Source organism: Lathyrus oleraceus, chromosome 5, assembly GCF_024323335.1.
Source record: "Lathyrus oleraceus cultivar Zhongwan6 chromosome 5, CAAS_Psat_ZW6_1.0, whole genome shotgun sequence".
NCBI lineage: Eukaryota > Viridiplantae > Streptophyta > Magnoliopsida > Fabales > Fabaceae > Lathyrus > Lathyrus oleraceus.
In genome coordinates, this window is record NC_066583.1 from 320,002,157 (window position 1) to 320,022,233 (window position 20,077).

The 20,077-nt window shown below is 39.3% G+C and overlaps 1 non-coding gene across 1 annotated transcript; it reads left to right on the plus strand.

The window, feature by feature from the left end:
- The first annotated feature begins 16,561 nt into the window (after window positions 1–16,561).
- On the plus strand, window positions 16,562–16,668 carry LOC127089144 (small nucleolar RNA R71). Its single transcript, XR_007790918.1, has one exon. It is a non-coding gene; the product is annotated as a small nucleolar RNA R71 (small nucleolar RNA).
- Window positions 16,669–20,077: the final 3,409 nt, after the last annotated feature.

A 20,077-nucleotide genomic window follows, 5' to 3' on the forward strand; every position in this document is an offset into this window, starting at 1 on the left:
GTTCAACAGACATAAGATCCCGGGGATGGAAATTCCCCAAATTCACCAAGTTTGCAGGTGAGATAAATGAGTCTAGAGTCGAACATGTAGCCAGATACTAAACTGAGGTAGTGGACCTAGCCAATAATTAGAATTTGAAAATGAAGTATTTTCCAAATTCTATAATGAAGAATGCCTTCACATGGTTCACCATACTCCCTCCTTATTTAATACATACTTGGAGTAAGTTAGAAAGAGTGTTCCATGAACAATTCTACATGGGTCAATCCAAAATTAGTCTTAAGGAACTAGCTTGTGTTAGGCGTATGATGCCTGAGTCAATAGATGATTACTTGAATAGGTTTAGGCTTCTCAAAGAAAGATGCTTTACGCAAGTCCCATAACATGAGTTGGTCGAAATGGCCATTGGTGGTTTAGACTATTCCATCAGGAAGAAGTTAGACACTCAATACCTAAGGGACATGGTCCAATTCACATATAGAGTTTTCCAGGTTGAGCGTTTGAAAGATGAGAAAGCTAGGTCGAATAAGTATAATAAGAAAGAAAAGATTGCCTATGTAGAACCAAATGGTTATTTGGAGTCTGACTCATTTGACGAATACATTGAAGAGAGCGAGGTCCATGTGGCAAAATTAAAGCCATGACCCCCTTATGTTTGCAAATTGTTAACACCAACAATGGGAAAAATCTCGTCGAACCCAGCAAGAATAAGAAATTTGTTACTAAGACATATACTTTTGACGTAAGAAAATGTGAAAAAATATTTGATTTGTTAGATACCAATGGGCAGATTATAGTGTTTCCAGACTTAAAAACTCCCCCATTAGAACAAAAGGAAAAAGAGAGGATTTTGTAAGTACCATAATTTTTTGGGTCATAAAACTCACAATGTGTGTTTTTCAGGAATTTGGTACAGGAATCACTCAAGAAAGGTTGACTTTAATTTGGAGATAAGCATAAAGCCTCAATGTAAGTGGACTCTGATCCCCTCTAGATCAAAGCAGAGAACTTTGCTGCACCTGTCGACATCCTGATGATCAAAGTTGCTGATGGCTTGCACATGGAGGTCGAACAAGTGGAGCAGGAAAATACATAAGGCATGGTCAAAAAGAAGAATTTGGTGTTCCTCAAAGCTGAAGAGGAACTTGTCAACTTTTTGTATCGTTGCAAATTGAGAAACTCAAAGGTCATGTTGCACCATAGGTGCAGTGCATTCTTTGATGAAAAATCTATGAAGGAGGTCGAAACTGCCATACCTTCAGACCAAAGGAGAAGAAATAAGGGTGGATCGATATCAAGATTCATTGTTAACAAAAGAGGAGTTCCACATAGGAACCAAAACTTCCCAAGAAATTCTTAGAATTACAAGAAGACTTATGTTCCCCAGCCAATGCACCCAATGGAGAATGGGTGAGACCTATGAACCAAATATCCCCCAAACCAGTATAAATGGAAGGTTATGGACATGGGAATAGGGTATTATTACTATGAAAACTCCCATGTGTCAAAGAAATATTCTTATGCTTTCCAGAATTACAAGGGGAGGAATCCTATGAGGAGGACGCAATGGCGTCGACACCAAAGAAACAAAAAGGATTCTTATGAGGCCTAAAAAACCAACATTGATAACAAACCATCTGCACAGAAGGCCAACAAAATGGGCAAGAAGCCTGTTAAGCACAGACTATTTCGAGCTGCGACACCACTAGTGAAAAAATGTTATGTCCCTATAGCGCAACTAGATGACAAGATGGTGATGTAAAACTTTGATACGGGGTCAGAAAATGACTTTGAAGTTACTTGTAACATTGTTTCAGTTTACCTAGAGAATTTGTTCAAGTCTCAGAAGTCTCTGAGGAAGAAGAAGATGTTATAATAGAAGAGACGGCAAATTAGAAGCCGCTATGCTATTACGGGATGGACAATGGCGTTGTAAAGGAACAACAATCCATATTTGAAAGATCAGATGCAAGCATGATGTATAATCTGAAGCCCTTATTTATAAGGGAAAAAGTAGACAATATTAAAATAAACAAAGTGTTTATTGAAGGAGGAGCAGCGGTGAACTTAATGCCATATTCCCTATTAAAGAAAATGTGGAAATTTGATACAGACCTTTGACCATACAACATGGTGTTGTTGAATTATGAAGGAAAGACGAGTTACATTTTAGGTGCCATTCAAGTCGACCTCGCAGTCGGTAGTATGACTGGACCAAATCTCTTTATGGTGATTTTGTCCAAAGTCAATTATAATTTCTTGTTGGGAAAAGAGTGGATTCATGGCATTGGTGCAATTTCTTCGATCCTTCATAAAAAAATCTCCATTTGGCGCTCTGATGGTATTGTGAAAAACATCGAAGAAGATCAGAGTTACTATATGGCTAATGTGAGTCATGTTGATAGATGAAATTTTTACATAAATCTAGCAAAGATCCCACCTTGCTATTCAGCATAGACTGCATTTACTCCACACAAGGATGCACTTCCTTTTCTAGACTTGTATCACACTCATGGTTTCATTTGTGAACAAGAGATGATGGAAGATTAAATGGTCGTAGAAGGAGGTGTCGCACCCACTAGATGGACGATGGATACCAATAACAATGACTAATTTGAGGACATTTTCTCGAATTTTGGCCTATATGGCCAAAATAGTGTCATACCCCAAAATTTGACCATCTTCTCGTTCTATTTTTAGCTAACACTAACATATCCAAAAAACACATAGAAAATCATCTAGTCAAACCCAATGACCTAAAAAGTCAAAGGGAGACCATATTTACTTTTTTCCTATAATCCCAGCTTGATTAAACTACTAATTTAAGTAGAATAATATTATCAGGTGAATTAGATTAGTTATTGATGACTTGTTTGTTGGTGTAAATGGTTATTTAATCTCTTGTTATTAGTAATAGGGTTAATTAGATTAATTAACTACAAATTAATATTAGTGATAAAATAATTTTATTTTATTAAATTATAATTAGATTAATAAAATGTTAAATAATTTAGGATTTTAAATTAATTAGTTTTTAATTGACTTCTAATTAATTTAGATTAATAGGTTAATAAGATTAATTTTATTAATCGATATGATTTAAATTATGGGTTTAAATAAATAATTAACTTGTTACTAAATTAGGTTTTATTTATATTTTTGGAACTTTGTTTTACTATTGTGCTTTTGTTTAAATTTGGAATTGGAGCTAGCCCAATCCGACCCTCAACATAATTAGGTCAAAGGGATGAACCAAGTTCCAACTGGGTAAAGTAAGACTCATCCTCATCATCTGACCGGATCAAAAGTGACATGTGTTCTTCCCCATCAGCCCCTAATTTGAAAACCTTAAATCTGCACGTAGTGATGAACCAAAGTAGATCAAAAACTTCAAAATCAAATTCAATCAAATCTTTATATTATTGAATCCATATACATTTTTGAATTAGAGATTATGAACATGACTTGAGAAGTTTTGGTCACTCGAAAGAGGCAAATTTCTTGAGGACTCCGATGAGAAAAGGACATCCTCTTAGATTGATTCTCACCAAGGGGGCAAGGCATCTGAGGACTCCATTGAGAAAGCCACTTCAAGATCCGGTCAGTCTAGGACAACCACGTCGAGATTAGGCGAATCTCTCCAAAGGAAGTTGGGAAAGGGAATTCCTTCAAAGATCAACCAGACAGGGGAAAAATCCCTTCAAGGTTCGTACTAAGGCAAACCACCTCAAAAGAACGAGAAAGTCAAAGCACTCCAAGAGGTGGATAAGCAGGGGTAGGTAAACCCAATACACTGGGACATAACATATCAAGATCACTCCATCACAAGGCTTGCTTCATAGCTTGTAACTAGGTATGTCCCTACAATTACCTAACAGACTAGGGCAAGACTGGCCAGGAGAGAATGTTTTTCTTTGTATCTTTTTTTTGCTCAGATCAAGCATGGGGCATCAGAAGATTCAGACCAAGCTTATTATATCAACCAAGTTCAAAGCAAATGTCGGGAAGTCATGCTAAACATATCACCTCGTAGCTTGTCAACAATGAGCCTTGAAACTAAGCAAAAATATTTCCCTATTTCAACCATTCTTGACCCACCTCAGGGAAATTTATTGAACTATCCATAACAATTGCATCAATCATTACGCACCAACCTTGTCACTTCGCTCATACATATCATGCATCATGCATAACATGAAGCCCTTCCTCGACAAAAATAATGAAGCCAAGCCTCGCTTGATACCTTCCAAAATCAAAGCCCACTTAACAAAAAAAATCCAATCTCCATCAGATCCAACCTGATCCCATCCAAACCAAATTCCAAAAGCACATTCATTATTGGCACCTCCCAAAACAAATCTCTATCATTAACCATAAAGCCCAACCATATTTGGCACAATTCATAGATGACACTTATTTACATAAACCCTTTGATGATGATGTTCTAAAACCTTTTCCATCAACCATTTGATGATGATATTCGCCAACAATCTCTCATTAGAAACAAAAATAAATCCCTATAAAAATCCAAATGCCCAGTTGCACTCCCACATGCATTGCATGCATCACTTCATGCATAATTTTCTCTCCGAAACGGAAAGTTCCACAAAGCCTAACCGTGCTTGAAACAATCCATAAACCACAAATTTTCATACTCCTAACAGCCCGAGCATACATCGGCATTCTGCATACATCGATATTTTGCATACATAACATTGCATTATAGTATACTTTTCATAATGGGGCATGCATGTGTAGCGTAAGAGGGATTCAAGCCTTTTGAGAAAGCCTAAGGATCCCCATGAACAACCCCATAAGGATTCCCCAATTTATCTCCTTTTTATTTTCCTTTTGAAAATATTGTTGGCCCTTTTTCGGTACATTGCCTTTCACAAGTCCCTTCTTCTCTTTTGCATGGGAAAACCCCATTTTGCCTTTTGCAAGTCTCCTTGTTGCCTTTTGCACGAGAGAGTTTACCTTTGTCAAAACTTTGAGTGTTAAGCAAAAATGAGAGATTGGACGATTGACCTATTCTCTTATCGTTTGTCTTAAAACACCTGGCGTAGGTTTGGCAAGTCCGGAGTGGTAGCCATATTTCAAAACTTCATCCCCGCTGTTATGCTTGAGGGATATGAGATTTTTCGTACCTACTACAAAGTTTCCTCTACCTTGTGTATGATAATCACCAGATCTACTCACTTTCCTTTTGCAAGTTTCCCCTTGTCTTTTACCTGGGAAGTCCCATTGCCTTTTGCATAGGAAGTATTTCCATCCGCTTACCTTTCGTAAGTTCCGTTTTTCCTTTTGCAAGCCTCCTCGTTGTCTTTTGCACGAGAGAAGTCACCTTTGTCAACTTTGCATGTTAAGCAAAAATGAGAGATTGGACGATTGAACTTTCTCTTATTGTTTGTTTTGAAACACCTGACGTAGGTTTGGCGAGTCCCGAGTGGTATCCATATTTCCAAAACTTCATCCCCGTCGTTATGCCTGGGGGATAAAATGAGTTGTATGTACCTACTGCAAAGTTCCCTCTATCTTTGGCACGAAGATTATCAAGTCATCTTTACACCCGCCTCTTATAAGTACCCCTTTGCCTTTTGCACTCTTTCAAAATTCAAGCCTTCCCAGCCGTTTCTAGGGATTGACACTTTCAAAATTCAAACCTTCCCAGCCGTTGTTAGGGATTGACACTGATACGTCTCATGATTGTATATAAAATATAGTCTATCGAGTACTTGACTGCAAGTGCACAGTCCAGTCGTTTTAGTTTTAAAAGATATTGAACCCACAGGGACCGATGGTCAAACAAATGCTACTGACATTACTATGTTTAGCTAAGGGAATGATTTTTAGAAGGTTGGTTGAAGAAAATTAAATCTAAGGGAAGTTGAGTTTTAAGAAAGAATTAATAAGAGGGATCAGTATGCAACGCATTAATCATCAGGGATTCGATAAGTCACCGGTGTATAATTTAAATGCCAAATATCTTTCAGTAGAAAATACTTATTTAAAAAGCTTTATCTCACACTCTCGTGATTGTTGATTCGGTCTATACCTTTAACTCAGAATGTACGCTCTCGCTGTCCCATTTGAAGTTAAAAATACTTTTTGAAAATAGATAAGCGCTAATTGCTTTTAAAGTGCTCTCGTTGTTTTTAAAATCAATGCCTAGTTTTTATTATCCAGTTCAAGCCTCACGCTCTCGCGATTGTTGGTTCTCACCTTAGTTAATCTCCCACTCTCGTGGCAAAGTTGTATTAAATAGCTTCTCACTTTTGTGACAAAGTTAATTAAATTTAAATTAAAAACCACAGCCGAAAAGATTGTTTGAGATAAGAAGTTTTCACCGATTATTATTAAATCCCGTCTAATTAAATTGTTACATACCGATACCGGTAATTTATCCGGACATGTTAAATAGCGCAAACACAGACGAGCATAAATAGATTAACAGTGCGACAAACATAATGATAATAACAGAGCAATAATAATAATAATTGAATAAAAAAAACCTGGCAATTGGATTAACAGAGTACGTCAAATCTTTGAGCACTTGAGCAGTCCTCCACAGGTCAGTAGGATTCTGCTTCTTCGATACAATTGCTTACTAAATTAAATAAAATGTAGTAGTTCCCCAGTGTAGGAAACTACTACTTTGGCTAACTGAAAAACGGAAAGGGAAAGTGTAGAACGGAAACTGTAAACGGAATGGTAACTGAATTGTGATAAGGAAAACAATGTTGCTGAAGGAAAATAATGCTAGAAAGCTAAAAATATTGTAGAAAATAAATTGTCGAGAGAAAATTAAGCGTCCCCTTTTTTTCCAACCTTCGTCCTTTTTATATTCCTGGTAGGTTTTTGGTAGTTGAGAAAAATAAGAGTGACTCGGTTGAGTGAGGAATCCACGGGGAAGTAGTTCGGTTGGAGAGAATTTTGGCACATTTTGGTTGCTTCTGTTGACTGTTTCAAGGCGTGAATTCTGGTCGTGGGACGCTCGTCATGGGCCTGTGACAGTCGTCACAGGCTGGGTGTGTCGATCGTCATACTCCATGTGACGGTCGTCACATCAACAATTCTGTGTTCTTCTGTTTGCTATTTTTCTGCTGCTTTCTCATATGTTTCATATTCTTTTTCTTCCTTTTCTACATTTTTCTCAATTATGCTTGGATATTGAAATACCTGCAAAAATAACTCGAATACTTGCGGAATAATCGAAATATAAACTAAAGTGGTATGATCTTTGAGTGTAAATCAAGGCAAATATGTGATGTATTTTCGCATTATCAAACTCCCCTAAACTTGAATCTTTGCTTGTCCTCAAGCAAATGAAATTTGAAAACACTAATTAAACGTGAATACATTTCCAACTCGTACGTGGTTGTTAGGTACTTTGTTAAGATGGCCGATACTCAAGTAAAACACTAAATATACAGTGACGACACAAGCAATATGCATTAACGTAGATCTCTCCTTTGCACAAGCCAGTTCGAATCATGCCGTTATAGCTCAACCTAATGTCTCTCGTTCCTATTTCACCCGGTTTCATTCTAGCGCAATCACATTAAGCCCTTTGCCTTCGCACGCACTTAGTGAAGTAGCCGGTTAGTGACTTTGATCCTTTTCTTAGCACGGGGTCTGGTACACTAGTGCGGTACCCCTTTATATATCCCCTTTTTGAAGGTTGTGGTGGATCGAACCGTAGTTCGCCCTACCAAGTCCAGTACCAGGTACCTCTGAACCAACCAACCGGGTATTTTTGTTCCTTCCTTTTGTATATCTTGCAACCGTTTGTATGGTTCATTTATCAATTTCCTGATAACAAAAGTATGAAGGATTTTCTTTAATTCGTAGGCTTCAAACACTTATATTCATCAGCTTTTCACGTGGTTTGTGCTTGAGACGATGTTGACTGCTAGTATAAACTACTAGGGGTTAATCTAGAGCGGAGACTTAAGGTATCGATATAATGGGTATTCAAACTGATCTCGCAGAAGTGAGGGATCTAAGGTGTCGGGACGGTATCAATATTGTTATATTTTTCTCAGTCTCCTAACCGAACCTCTGTAAGACAACGTATATACTCGTAGGGTATGCATTTAATTTTTAAGGACAAAATTTTTTTTTGTGCCAAATTATGTATAAATGATTGAATGATGGTAACGATTTAATAAGGATAAACAAAAAAAAATTGTATTGGCTAAAAATAGAAACAAGTAAAGGAAAGATAGGGATTTCCTCCCACATTTAAACAAAGCATTGTCCTCAATGAGACAATATAAAGAAAAAGAGAAAAAACAAGAAGATCGCTACTCATCGTCACACTGTTGGCCTCTGCGTGCTCTGGCTCTTGCTCGTACGCGCTCACCTCTTCCTCGCCGGGTAGGGTCCAATCCTACGTGCTGAGTGTACTCCTGGATGGCATCTACACGATATGTCAGGGCATTCATCTGGTCTGAAAGCTCCGCCATCCCCTTGTCGTATAAGTTTGCATAGTCGTGTTGATCCCGCTGGATTGCTTGCATCATTTCCGTCTGGCGTTCTTCCATCCTCTGGTTGTGTCGCAGCATCTCAGCGTAGATGTTTTCCATGGTGGCGGGTCTTTGCTCGTTTCTTCGCTGGCCTTGGGAAGATGTCTCCGCAACGTACTCAGGAGGCAGTTGTGGGATGCCTCGGTCAAGTTCCTCCTCGATTTCATCTGCTCCATTATTAGGATCTCTTTCATTTGCCTCAGGGGCGTTCAGATCAAAAATCCAATTTTCCATATTCTGCGGATCTGTACGGTTCCTGTTGGGCATGATGATGCTTCAGACTATCTTGTTTCTAACCACAGGATGATACTTCCCTTCGCCTCTGGCCTTGATTAGGTGTGAAGCACGACAATATTCGATGTCGAGGAACTCTACTGGCAAGGCTGGCAACTCAGAGAGCCTATCCCTTAGATTCAGGCCTAGTGCTATGGAGGTGATGATTCCCCCAAAACAAAACGCCTGGCTGCCTCTCATGCAAGTAACCTGAATGTTGGCTAGTAGGAATGGAGTGACATTGAACGCGACCGGGGTGAACACACAGTCAAGAAGGAAGAGTTCCTTGGAGTTTACCTTGTGATTTCTAACTCTTCCAAAAACCGTGTACCCCAGGACTCGGTGAAAATATCTAATAGCTGGGCTGTGAATGTAAGTTGCGTTGAGCGTATCCCAGCTTGTGGCGTTCATGTTGGTCAGGTTGTGCCATACTCCAAATGCCATCTCTGACCATCCGTCAGGAATACAGTAGTGAACTCCCTCTCCATATCGGAAACCAAGCATTCGCGTTAATTGAGTTTGGTTTAGGGAATACTCGGTACCGAACATTCTGAATATGGCGACTCCGGTGAGAAACTGAGTTGCGCCAGCGGGGGTGATGTATGAGAAGGAACTCAAGAATTCCAGGGTCAGTGCATCGTAAGTTAGTTGCGGTGTAGTGCAAAGCTGTGTCAAACTGGAGTTTGTCAGCATCCAACCCACGCCATCTAAGAGTCCTAGCTCCGTCAGACATTCGTTATCGACATACCTTGTTGCTTGGACTGAACGTTGATAGAATTTGAGGTAGTTGTCTCTTTGGCGCTCGCCGGCTTCTCTATTTCTGAATACGATGGTGGAGAGGTCGAGAGCTGCTCTCTCTTGACGGGCCATTGGTGAAGAATTGAATAATGGAGAGAAGAGTGGTGTGATTGATGAGGAAAAAGAGAGGAAGTGTGCCTACATTTATAGGCGCGCTCTCTGGTTTCGTGACGGTCGTCATAGGGGGGTGACGGTCGTCACGCGCAACGGATGCGTAACGGTCGTCTACAACGGCCAGCAATGCACAACGGTCATCTACATGTTGTGTGACGAGCGTGGTAGATCCGTGACGGTCGTCACGTCTGTGAGATGGGCGTCACACAATGTGTGACGGTCGTCACACGCTTGTTTGCAAATTTTCTCATTAATGCGGTAGTTTAATACAGTATAATATAATGACTGAGCAATTGAATTTAGAAGCATAAATAAATAAATAAATAAATATAGAAGCATAAATAAATAAATATAAAAGCATAAATAAATAAATAGCAATGTTATTAAATTAAAAGATTAAAATTAAATGTAATATAAGGAATAATAATGATAAAAGTGCTAAATAAAATAAAAGTAAAGCAATAAAATGTGCTCCCTCCCCATACAAAACATAGCAGTGTCCTCATTGCTTAGTGTGAGTAGGAGAGATCAGTGGTCAATGAAATCAGCCACGGTTCTGTCCCAATACAGCTACAACCTGGTTCAAATGATCAAACTGTTCGACAGCGACATCCATTAGGCCTAAGACATCAAGTCACATGATCTTTATCTCTTCTTTCACAGTTGTAATGTCAGTATGGAAATCATCCAAACGGGAAAGAAGCAAGGCAAGATTATCAGCATAGGATGGAAGTTCCGGTTCATCTATGTTATAGTAGTTTAGAGGTGTTTCAAGGTCAGATTCATCAACATGGATAGGGTCATTGAGATACTCATATATAGGCGGTGTCTCAGGAGGTGAAGGTGGACCAATTAGGTGTTCATCTAAATCATAAAGCCAGTTATTGCGGTTATGAACACTTGTTCTCTCATGGTTAGACAGGGTAAATAGTCGGAAAACTTCGTTGTTAATGAGGTAATCAAAAGTATTCGGCCCAAGGTTGCCTATGATTCTATGGTTAAAGCAAAATTTAACGTCCATAGCTCGGATGTGTCCAAATGGTACATGCTCGTACAGTGGGCGTCTAAGTCCAATGGCATCAGCTATCATGGTTACTAGGCCACCTATTATGATTGGGGTGCGATTGTTCTTTGCAAGGTGAATGAATCTCTCCATCATAAATGTCACAACATTGACATGTCGACCTTGGTCGACACAGAGTAAAATGAAAAGTTCATCTCGTGACACTATGGTGTTGTTCTCTTCCTTATCAAACAGGGTATGGGCTAGTATTTTATGGAAGTAGCGGATAGCAGGGTTATCGATCATTTGGGAGTGCATCTCGTTTGGGTTAGGGTGGTAATCTCCAGTTAAACTACCCCAAAAGTAATCTAGGTTGATGTCATCGATTAATTCCTCCTGGCGGGTAGTGAAAACAAATGAGCCACTAGGAAATCCTAGGAGGTCAGCAAGGTCTCTACGGTTATAAGTGAAGTACATGCTAAATAGCCTAAAGGAAATCAACCCTTTGTTAAGTCTGTAACCATGCTCGGGGTTGTAAACTAGGGAGCTAAGGAATTCTAGGGTGAGTTCACGGTAAGTGACAAACCTTCTCTTAATAACAACATTCTCCCATCCTAACTGGTTAAACATAAACAAGATGTTGTCTCGGATACCTAACCTATCCATGGTAGGTCCATCATAATATATGGATAAAGTCATATCCTTCCGAGCTAAATAATCATAACGCCTTCTCTGAACTCTGCCTCTGAAAACTATGTCTACTGGTTGCATGATGAAAGTTAGTAACTAACTAGTTATAAATTCGTCTGTTAATCAGTATCCAATGTTTCTAAGTTAGTAACTAGAAGCAACAAGTATTACTGTATAGAATCAAGAAAAGGGGAGCAAAAATAAAGAAGAAAATCAAAGAAGGAAAATACTTAGTAACAAAGATAACAAATAAAAGAAAAGGCGGGTTGTCTCCCAGTAAGCACTTTGTTTAGTGTCGTAAGTTCGACAATAACGTTGCGATGTACTAGTTTTGTGGTTGAGCAGACAACTCTATAAGTCTTAGACTGTTTGAATAGTCTCTATTGTCAATATTATGATAATATTTTAATTGTTGCCCGTTTACCATAAATGGTTCATTATTCCGGCCTTTGATTTCTATCGCACCGCTTTTAAGGACTTTTGTGATTTCGAAAGGGCCGGACCACCTAGATTTAAGTTTTCCTGGACAAAGCTTAAGTCTTGAATTAAATAGTAGTACTATGTCGCCGACATTAAACTCTTTCCTAGATATACGTTTTTCGTGCCATCTTTTGGTTTGCTCTTTGTATATCCTGGCATTCTCATAGTCGTTTAGTCGAAGTTCTTCTAATTCGTGAATGTATAAAATTCGTTTCTCACATGCGGAAGTATAATTTATATTTAGGGTCTTAATTGACCAGTAAGCTTTGTGTTCTAATTCCACAGGGAGATGACATGATTTACCGTAGACTAATTTAAAGGGTGTGGTCCCTATTGGGGTTTTGTAAGCTGTCGTATAGGCCCACAGAGCTTCATTTAGTTTAGATGACCAGTCTTTTCTGGATATTCCGATAGTCTTTTCTAGAATCTGTTTGATCTCTCGATTCAAAACTTCGACTTGCCCACTGGTTTGTGGGTGATAAGGTGTTGCTACACGGTGTCAGACTCCATACTTCAGAAGAAGTTTTCCAAAGATGTTTGATATGAAATGGGAGATACCGTCACTAACTACTAGTTTTGGCACACCGAATCTAGGAAAGATGATGTTCTTGAACAACTTAATCACTACTCGTGTGTCATTTGTCGGAGAAGCTACAACCTCAATCCATTTTGAAACATAATCGACAGTGACGAGTATGTACTTATTACCGAAAGAAGGTGGGAATGGTCCCATGAAGTCAATCCCCCATACATCAAAGACTTCCACTTCTAAGATTCCTATTTGTGGCATTTCATCGCGTCTTGAGATGTTACCAGTGTGTTGGCACCGGTCGCATTTTATAACCGCATTATGGACATCTTTCCATAGAGTAAGCCAAAATAGGCCCGGTTGTAGGATCTTAGTACAGGTTTTCGAAGTACTTGCGTGCCCTCCATAGGGAGCAGAAAGGCAATGAGAGATTATGTCGTCTATTTCATCCTCAGGAACACATCGACGAAAAATACCGTCGGTACCTCTTTGAAAAGCAGAGGTTCATCCCAGTAATACTGTTTTAGATCATGAAAGAATTTATTCTTTTGTTGGTAAGATAGGTCTGGTGGAAGTACTCCAACAGCTAGATAGTTGTCAAAATCAGCATACCATGGCAAAGTTGCATTCGCATGAATTTTTTCCACGGGTTCTTCTATTTCGGTATCATTTATTGTTAATTCAGACATGTCGCTTTCCATTTGGGCTATGAGTCGTTCGTAAGGGAAATCATCATTGATTGGAATTTGTTCAGGTTTATTCCCTTCGATTCGTGATAAGTGGTTTGCTACTACGTTTTCAGTACCTTTCTTATCTTTTATCTCTAAGTCAAATTCTTGTAAGAGTAGGGTCAATCTTAAAAGTCTTGGTTTGGCATCCTTCTTACTTAACAGATATCTAATAGCGGTGTGGTCAGTATAGATAATAATTTTCGCCCCTACTAAGTAGGAACAGAATTTGTCCAAGGCAAACACGACGGCTAAAAGTTCCTTTTCAATGGTGGCGTAGTTCATTTGGGCTGGATCTAGTGTTCTACTTGCGTAGTAGATAGCATGAAGTTTCTTATCCTTTCTTTGTCCCAGTACTGCGCCTACGGCGTAATCACTCGCATCACACATGATTTCAAAAGGTAATCTCCAGTCAGGTGGTTGCATTATGGGTGCGGTGATTAAAGATGTTTTTAATTGGTTGAACACTGTTAAACATTTTTCATCAAAGATAAAATCAGTGTCTTTCATTAATAAACCCGTAAGTGGCTTGGTAATTTTTGAGAAATCTGTGATAAAACGTCGGTAGAAACCGGCGTGTCCTAAAAAGCTTCGTATTTCTCGTACAGTTTTCGGAGGTTGAAGGTTCTCTATGATTTCGATCTTAGCTTTGTCTACTTCAATTCCTTTATCAGATACCACATGACCTAACACGATTCCTTGTTGAACCATGAAATGGCATTTCTCCCAGTTCAAAACGAGATTCACCTTTACGCATCTTTCAAGTACCATTTCAAGGTTTGATAGACATCCTTCAAAACTCTGCCCACAAACAAAAAAGTCGTTCATTAAGACTTCCATAATGTCGTCTATAAAATCGGCGAAGATTGCCATCATGCATCTTTGGAATGTTGCGGGAGCGTTGCATAATCCAAATGGCATTCATCGGTAAGCGAATGTACCATAAGGGCATGTGAAGGTTGTCTTTTCTTGGTCGTCAGGATGGATTGGAATTTGAAAGAATCCTGAATAACCGTCTAGATAGCAGAAGTGGGAATGCTTAGCCAATCGTTCAAGCATTTGGTCAATGAAAGGTAGAGGAAAATGATCTTTCCGAGTGGCTTTGTTTACTTTTCTATAATCGATGCACATTCTACTTCCGGTCACAACTCTTTGTGCTATAGATTCGCCCTTCTCATTCTTAACAACTGTAACACCCCCTTTCTTGGGTACTACATGAACGGGGCTAACCCATTGACTATCGGAGATCGGGTATATGATTCCAGCATCTAGTAACTTCTTTACTTCATCCTTGACTACCGTACTTAAGATTGGGTTGATCCTTCTCTGGTGTTCTCTAGAGGTTTTACAATCTTCCTCCAGCATAATGCGATGCATATAGATGGAAGGACTTATCCCTTTTAGGTCGGCGATGTTGTATCCTAACGCAGTTGGATATTTTCTTAGGACATCTAGTAACTTTTTAGTTTCCATCGGTCCCAAGTCAGCGTTGACTATTACTGGTCTTTTCAGTTCAGTGTCTAGGAATTCATATCTTAGGTTCTTTGGTAGTGCTTTTAATTCCAAGTCAGGTTTCTTTGGGCATGGCATGTGGTTGGGCGTAAGTGCTACGCATTCGCTTAGACTGTCGTTTTGGTATGGTTCATGCCAATTATCATCTTCAAAGATGGGAAGGATTTGGATTTTCATTATATCAGAGTATGTGGTTTCTTGCATCTCCATCTCTCTTACGCACTCGTCTATGACATCAAGTAGATAACAGGTATCGTCTATTGCTGGCGCTTGTAAGAATTGTGTTAAGATGAATTCAACCTTTTCCTCTCCAACTTCGAATGTTAGCATACCTCTCTTTACGTCTATTACAGCTCCGGCGGTAGCTAAGAATGGCCTCCCTAATATGATAGGTGTACTGGCATCTTCTTTGATGTCCATGATTATGAAGTCTGTAGGAATGTAAAATTGTCCTACACGTACGGGGACATTCTCTAGTATACCGACAAGATATTTGATTGAGCGGTCAGCTAATTGAACAGACATCTTGGTCGGTCTTAGTTCTCCCATATTGAGCCTTTTACAGATGGTTAAGGGCATTACACTAATGCTGGCTCCTAGATCGCATAGAGCTTTGTCTATGACGAATTTTCCAATGACATAGGGTATGGAAAAACTACCTGGGTCTTTTAGTTTGGGAGGCATGTTATTCTAGAGTATTGCGCTACACTCGGCAATAAGTGTAACTGTTTCGTTATCCTCAATCTTTTTCTTATTGGATAGGATCTCCTTAAGAAATTTGGCATATGAGGGCATTTGTGTGATGGCTTCTGTAAAGGGAATTGTAATGTTTAGTTGCTTCAGAAGTTCAACAAATTTCCTAAATTGCCCTGCAGTTTTAGAACTTGCGAGTCTTTGAGGATACGGAATGGGTGGTTTATAAGGAGGTGGAGGCACATAAGGTTTTCCTTTCTCTTCGGCCTCTTGGGTATTATCTTCCATTTCCTTTGGTTCAATTACCTGCTCAATTGTGGTTTTGTCTGGTTTTTGGTACATGGCAGGATTTTGGAGTCTTAGATCTACGGACCCGTCTATTTCTTTTCCACTCTTCAGTATAACGACATTTGCATGTCCTTTTGGATTAGGTTACGGCTGTCCAGGAAATGTTCCAGCTGGAGCGACTATAGATGCTTGTTGTTGAGCCACTTGTGAAATCTGTGTTTCAAGCATTTTATTGTGGGTGGCTAAGGCGTCTACTTTGCTCGGTAGTTGTTTAAGTTGCTCGCTAGTATGTATGTTTTGGTTCAAGAAGTCTTTGTTTGTCTGAGTTTGGGTAGCTATGAAGCTTTCCATCATTAGTTCGAGGTTTGACTTCCTAGGCATGTTAGGAGCACTATTAGCTGGCTTTTGATATCCAGGCGGAATAGTTGGTGCTTGGCCAGGTGCATACAGGGCGTTGTTATTCTTCTACGAAAAATTAGGATGGTTTTTCCAACCTGGGTTGTAGGTATTCGAATAAGGATTTCCTTGTGCGTAATTCACTTGATCGGTTGGGACTCCGGCTAATATCTGACATTCTTGTGCAGTGTGTCCAGGGTTTCCACATAACTCACAGTTTGGAGTCACGACAGCCACGGTCGCTGTGGGTGGTATGGTCAAGTTGTCTAACTTTTGAACAAGGGCATCTACCTTGGCATGGACATGGTCAAGGCTACTAATTTCGTACATTCCACTCTTTGTTTGGGACTTTTCTACTGGAGTTATTTCACCTCCCCATTGGGAATGGTTTTGGGCCATGTTTTCAATGAGTTGATAGGCTTTGTTGTATGGCTTGTCCATAAGTGCACCGCCTGTGGCAGCGTCTACTGTCTGTCTTGTGTTATATAGAAGCCCATTGTAAAATGTGTGAATGATCACCCAGTCTTCGAGACCGTGATGTGGACATATCCATATCATGTCTTTGTATCTCCCCCATGCATCGTAGAGAGATTCTACATCTTTTTGTCAAAATCTGTTGATTTGAGCTTTCAGCATAGCAGTTTTGCTTGGCGGAAAATATCAGGATAAGAAAACGTTCTTCAGTTCTTCCCTTGTTGTAACTGAGTTGGATCAAAAGGATTGCAACCAAGCCCAAGCTCTGTCTCTTAGTGAGAAAGAAAAGAGGTGAAGTCTTATCGCATCTTGAGATACACCATTCGCCTTTACAGTGTCTGCGTACTGCACAAACTTGGTCAGGTGTTCATTAGGGTCGTCCGTAGGGTTTCCAGCAAATTGATGTTGTTGGACGGTTGATAGTAATGAGGGTTTCAGCTCAAAATCGTTTTGATTGATAGCGGGGGCAGCAATGCTGTTGTGAGGTTCTTGTTGGGACGGGGTAGCGTAGAATTTAAAAGGATGATTTTGTGGTCCTTCTTCAGCCATGGTTGGCTTTTCTTCTGGTTTAGAATTAGGAAAGAAGATATCGGGAATATCGTACCTTTGTTGGTACTCTAGTATTCGGCGTCTTATATATATGAAACGCTCTAGTTCTGCGATTGGTGGTGCTAAGTTATCGCCTTGTGAGCGAGTACTTGGCATACAATCGGGGGAAATAAAGGAAAGAATATTAGTATTTATTTTTACCTTAGTCTATACCGTGCAACGAAAGAATCACACCATTTGACTAAATCAGGTCCCCGACAATGGCGCCAAAAACTTGATACGTCTCGTGACTGTATATAAAATATAGTCTATCGGGTACTTGACTGTAAGTGCACAGTCCAATCGTTTTAGTTTTAAAAGATATCGAACCGACAGGGACCGATGGTCAAACTAATGCTACTGACGTTACTATGTTTAGCTAAGGGAATGATTTTTAGAAGGTTAGTTGAAGAAAATAAAATCTAAGGGAAGTTGAGTCTTAAGAAAGAATTAATAGGAGGAATCAGTATGCAACACATTAATCGTCAGGGATTCGATAAGTCATCGGTGCATAATTTAAATGCCAAATATCTTTCAGTAGAAAATACTTATTTAAAAAGCTTTATCTCACACTCTCGTGATTGTTGATTCGGCTTATACCTTTAAGTCAGAATGTACGCTCTCGTTGTCCCATTTGAAGTTAAAAATAATTTTTGAAAATAGATAAGTGCTAATCGCTTTTAAAGTGCTCTCGCTGTTTTTAAAATCAATGCCTAGTTTTTACTATCCAGTTCAAGCCTCACGCTCTCGCGATTGTTGGTTCTCACCTTAGTTAATCTCCCACTCTCGTGGCAAAGTCGTATTAAATAGCTTCTCACTTTTGTGACAAAGTTAATTAAATTAAAATTAAAAACCACGGTCGAAAAGATTGTTTGAGATAAGAAGATTTCACCGATTATTATTAAATCCCGTCTAATTAAATTGTTACATACCGATACCGGTAATTTAGCCAGACATGTTAAATAGCGCAAACACAGACGAGCATAAACAGATTAAGAGTGCGACAAACATAATTATAATAGCATAGCAATAATAATTATAATTGAATAAAAAAACCTGGCAATTGGATTAACAGAGAACGTCGAATCTTGGATCGCTTGAGCAGTCCTCCACAGGTCGGTAGGATTCTGCTTCTTCGATACAATTGCTTACTAAATTAAATAAAGTGTAGTAGTTCCCCAGTGTAGGAAACTACTACTTTGGCTAACTGAAAAATGGAAAGGGAAAGGGAATAACGAAAACTGTAAACGGAATGGTAACTGAATTGTGATAAGGGAAATAATGTTGCTGAAGGAAAATAATGCTAGAAAGCTAAAAATGCTGTAGAAAATAAATTGTCGAGAGAGAAATTAAGCGTCCCATTTTTTTCCAACCTTCGTCCTTTTTATATTCCTAGTAGGTCTTTGGTAGTTGAGAAAAATAAGGGTGACTCGGTTGTGTGAGGAATCTATGGGGAAGTGAATCTGTTGGAGAGAATTTTGGCACGTTTTGGTTGCTTCTGTTGACTGTTTCAAGGCGTGAATTCTGGCCGTGTGACACTCATCATGGGCCTGTGACGATCGTCACAGGCTGGGCGTGCCAGTCGTCATACTCCATGTGACGGTCGTCACATCAACAATTTCAGTGTTCTTCTGTGTGCTGTTTTTCTACTGCTTTCTCATCTGTTTCATGTTCTTTTTCTTCCTTTTCTACATTTTTCTCATTTATGGGCCTTCATAGTTAGGAGTCCATTTTCCCCTAACATTAGGTTTGAAAGATAAAATCTTCTTGAGCATGAGGTCACCTTCTCTGAACACACGAGGCTTGACCTTCTTATCAAAAGGTTTCTTCATTCTCTGCTAATACAACTGACCATGACACATGGCAGTTAATCTCTTATCTTCAATCAAATTTAGTTGATCATATCAGGTCTGACACCATTCAACTTTATTCAACTTGGCTTCCATCAAGACACCCAATGATGGGATCTCAAGCTCCACGAGGAGTGCAACTTACATGCCATAAACGAGAGAGAAAGGGGTTGACCCTATTGAAGTGTGGATGGATGTACGGTACCCATGTAAAGCAAATGGGAGCATTTCATTCCAATCCTTATATGTCACAACCATCTTCTGGATAATCTTCTTAATGTTCTTGTTTGCAGCTTCAACAACCCCATTCATCTTGGGCCTGTAGGGAGAAGAATTATGATGTGCAATCTTGAAGTCTTTTCAAAGAGCTTCCACCATATTGTTTTTCAAGTTCGATCCATTATCAGTAATGATCTTGCTTGGCACACCATAATGACATATGATTTGATTCTTGATAAACTAGGCCACCACCTGCTTGGTCACATTTGCATACAATGTCGCTTCAACCCATTTTGTGAAGTAATCAATAGCCACGAAAATGAAATTATGTCCGTTCGAAGCTTTGGGCTCAATTATCCCAATCATATCAATTCCCCACATGGAGAAGGGCCATGGGGAGGAAATGACGTTCAACAGTGTCGGAGGAACATGAATCTTATTTGCATGAATTTGACACTTGTGGCATTTCTTCATAAACTTGCAACAGTCATATTCCATTGTCAGTCAATAGTAACCTTCTCTCAACATCTTCTTTGCCATAGCATGTCCATTGGATTGAGTACCAAAGGCACCTTCATGGACTTCAGTCATCAACAGGTATGCTTCGTATCTATCCACACATCTGAGCAAAACCATATCAAAATTTCTGTTATAAAGCACATCACCATTCAAGTAGAAATTACCAACTAATCTTCTCAAAGTCTTCTTATCATTAAAAGATGCCCCAGACGGATAAATCTGGCTTTGGAGTAAACATTTGATATCATAATATTATGGCTTTTCATCTTTGACTTCTTCAATAGCAAATACATGAGTTGTCCTATCAAGACGCATCACAGTTAAATTAGGAACTTCATTCCAAAAATTCGCCACAATCATTGAAGCCAACGTTGCAAGAGCATCTCCCATCTGGT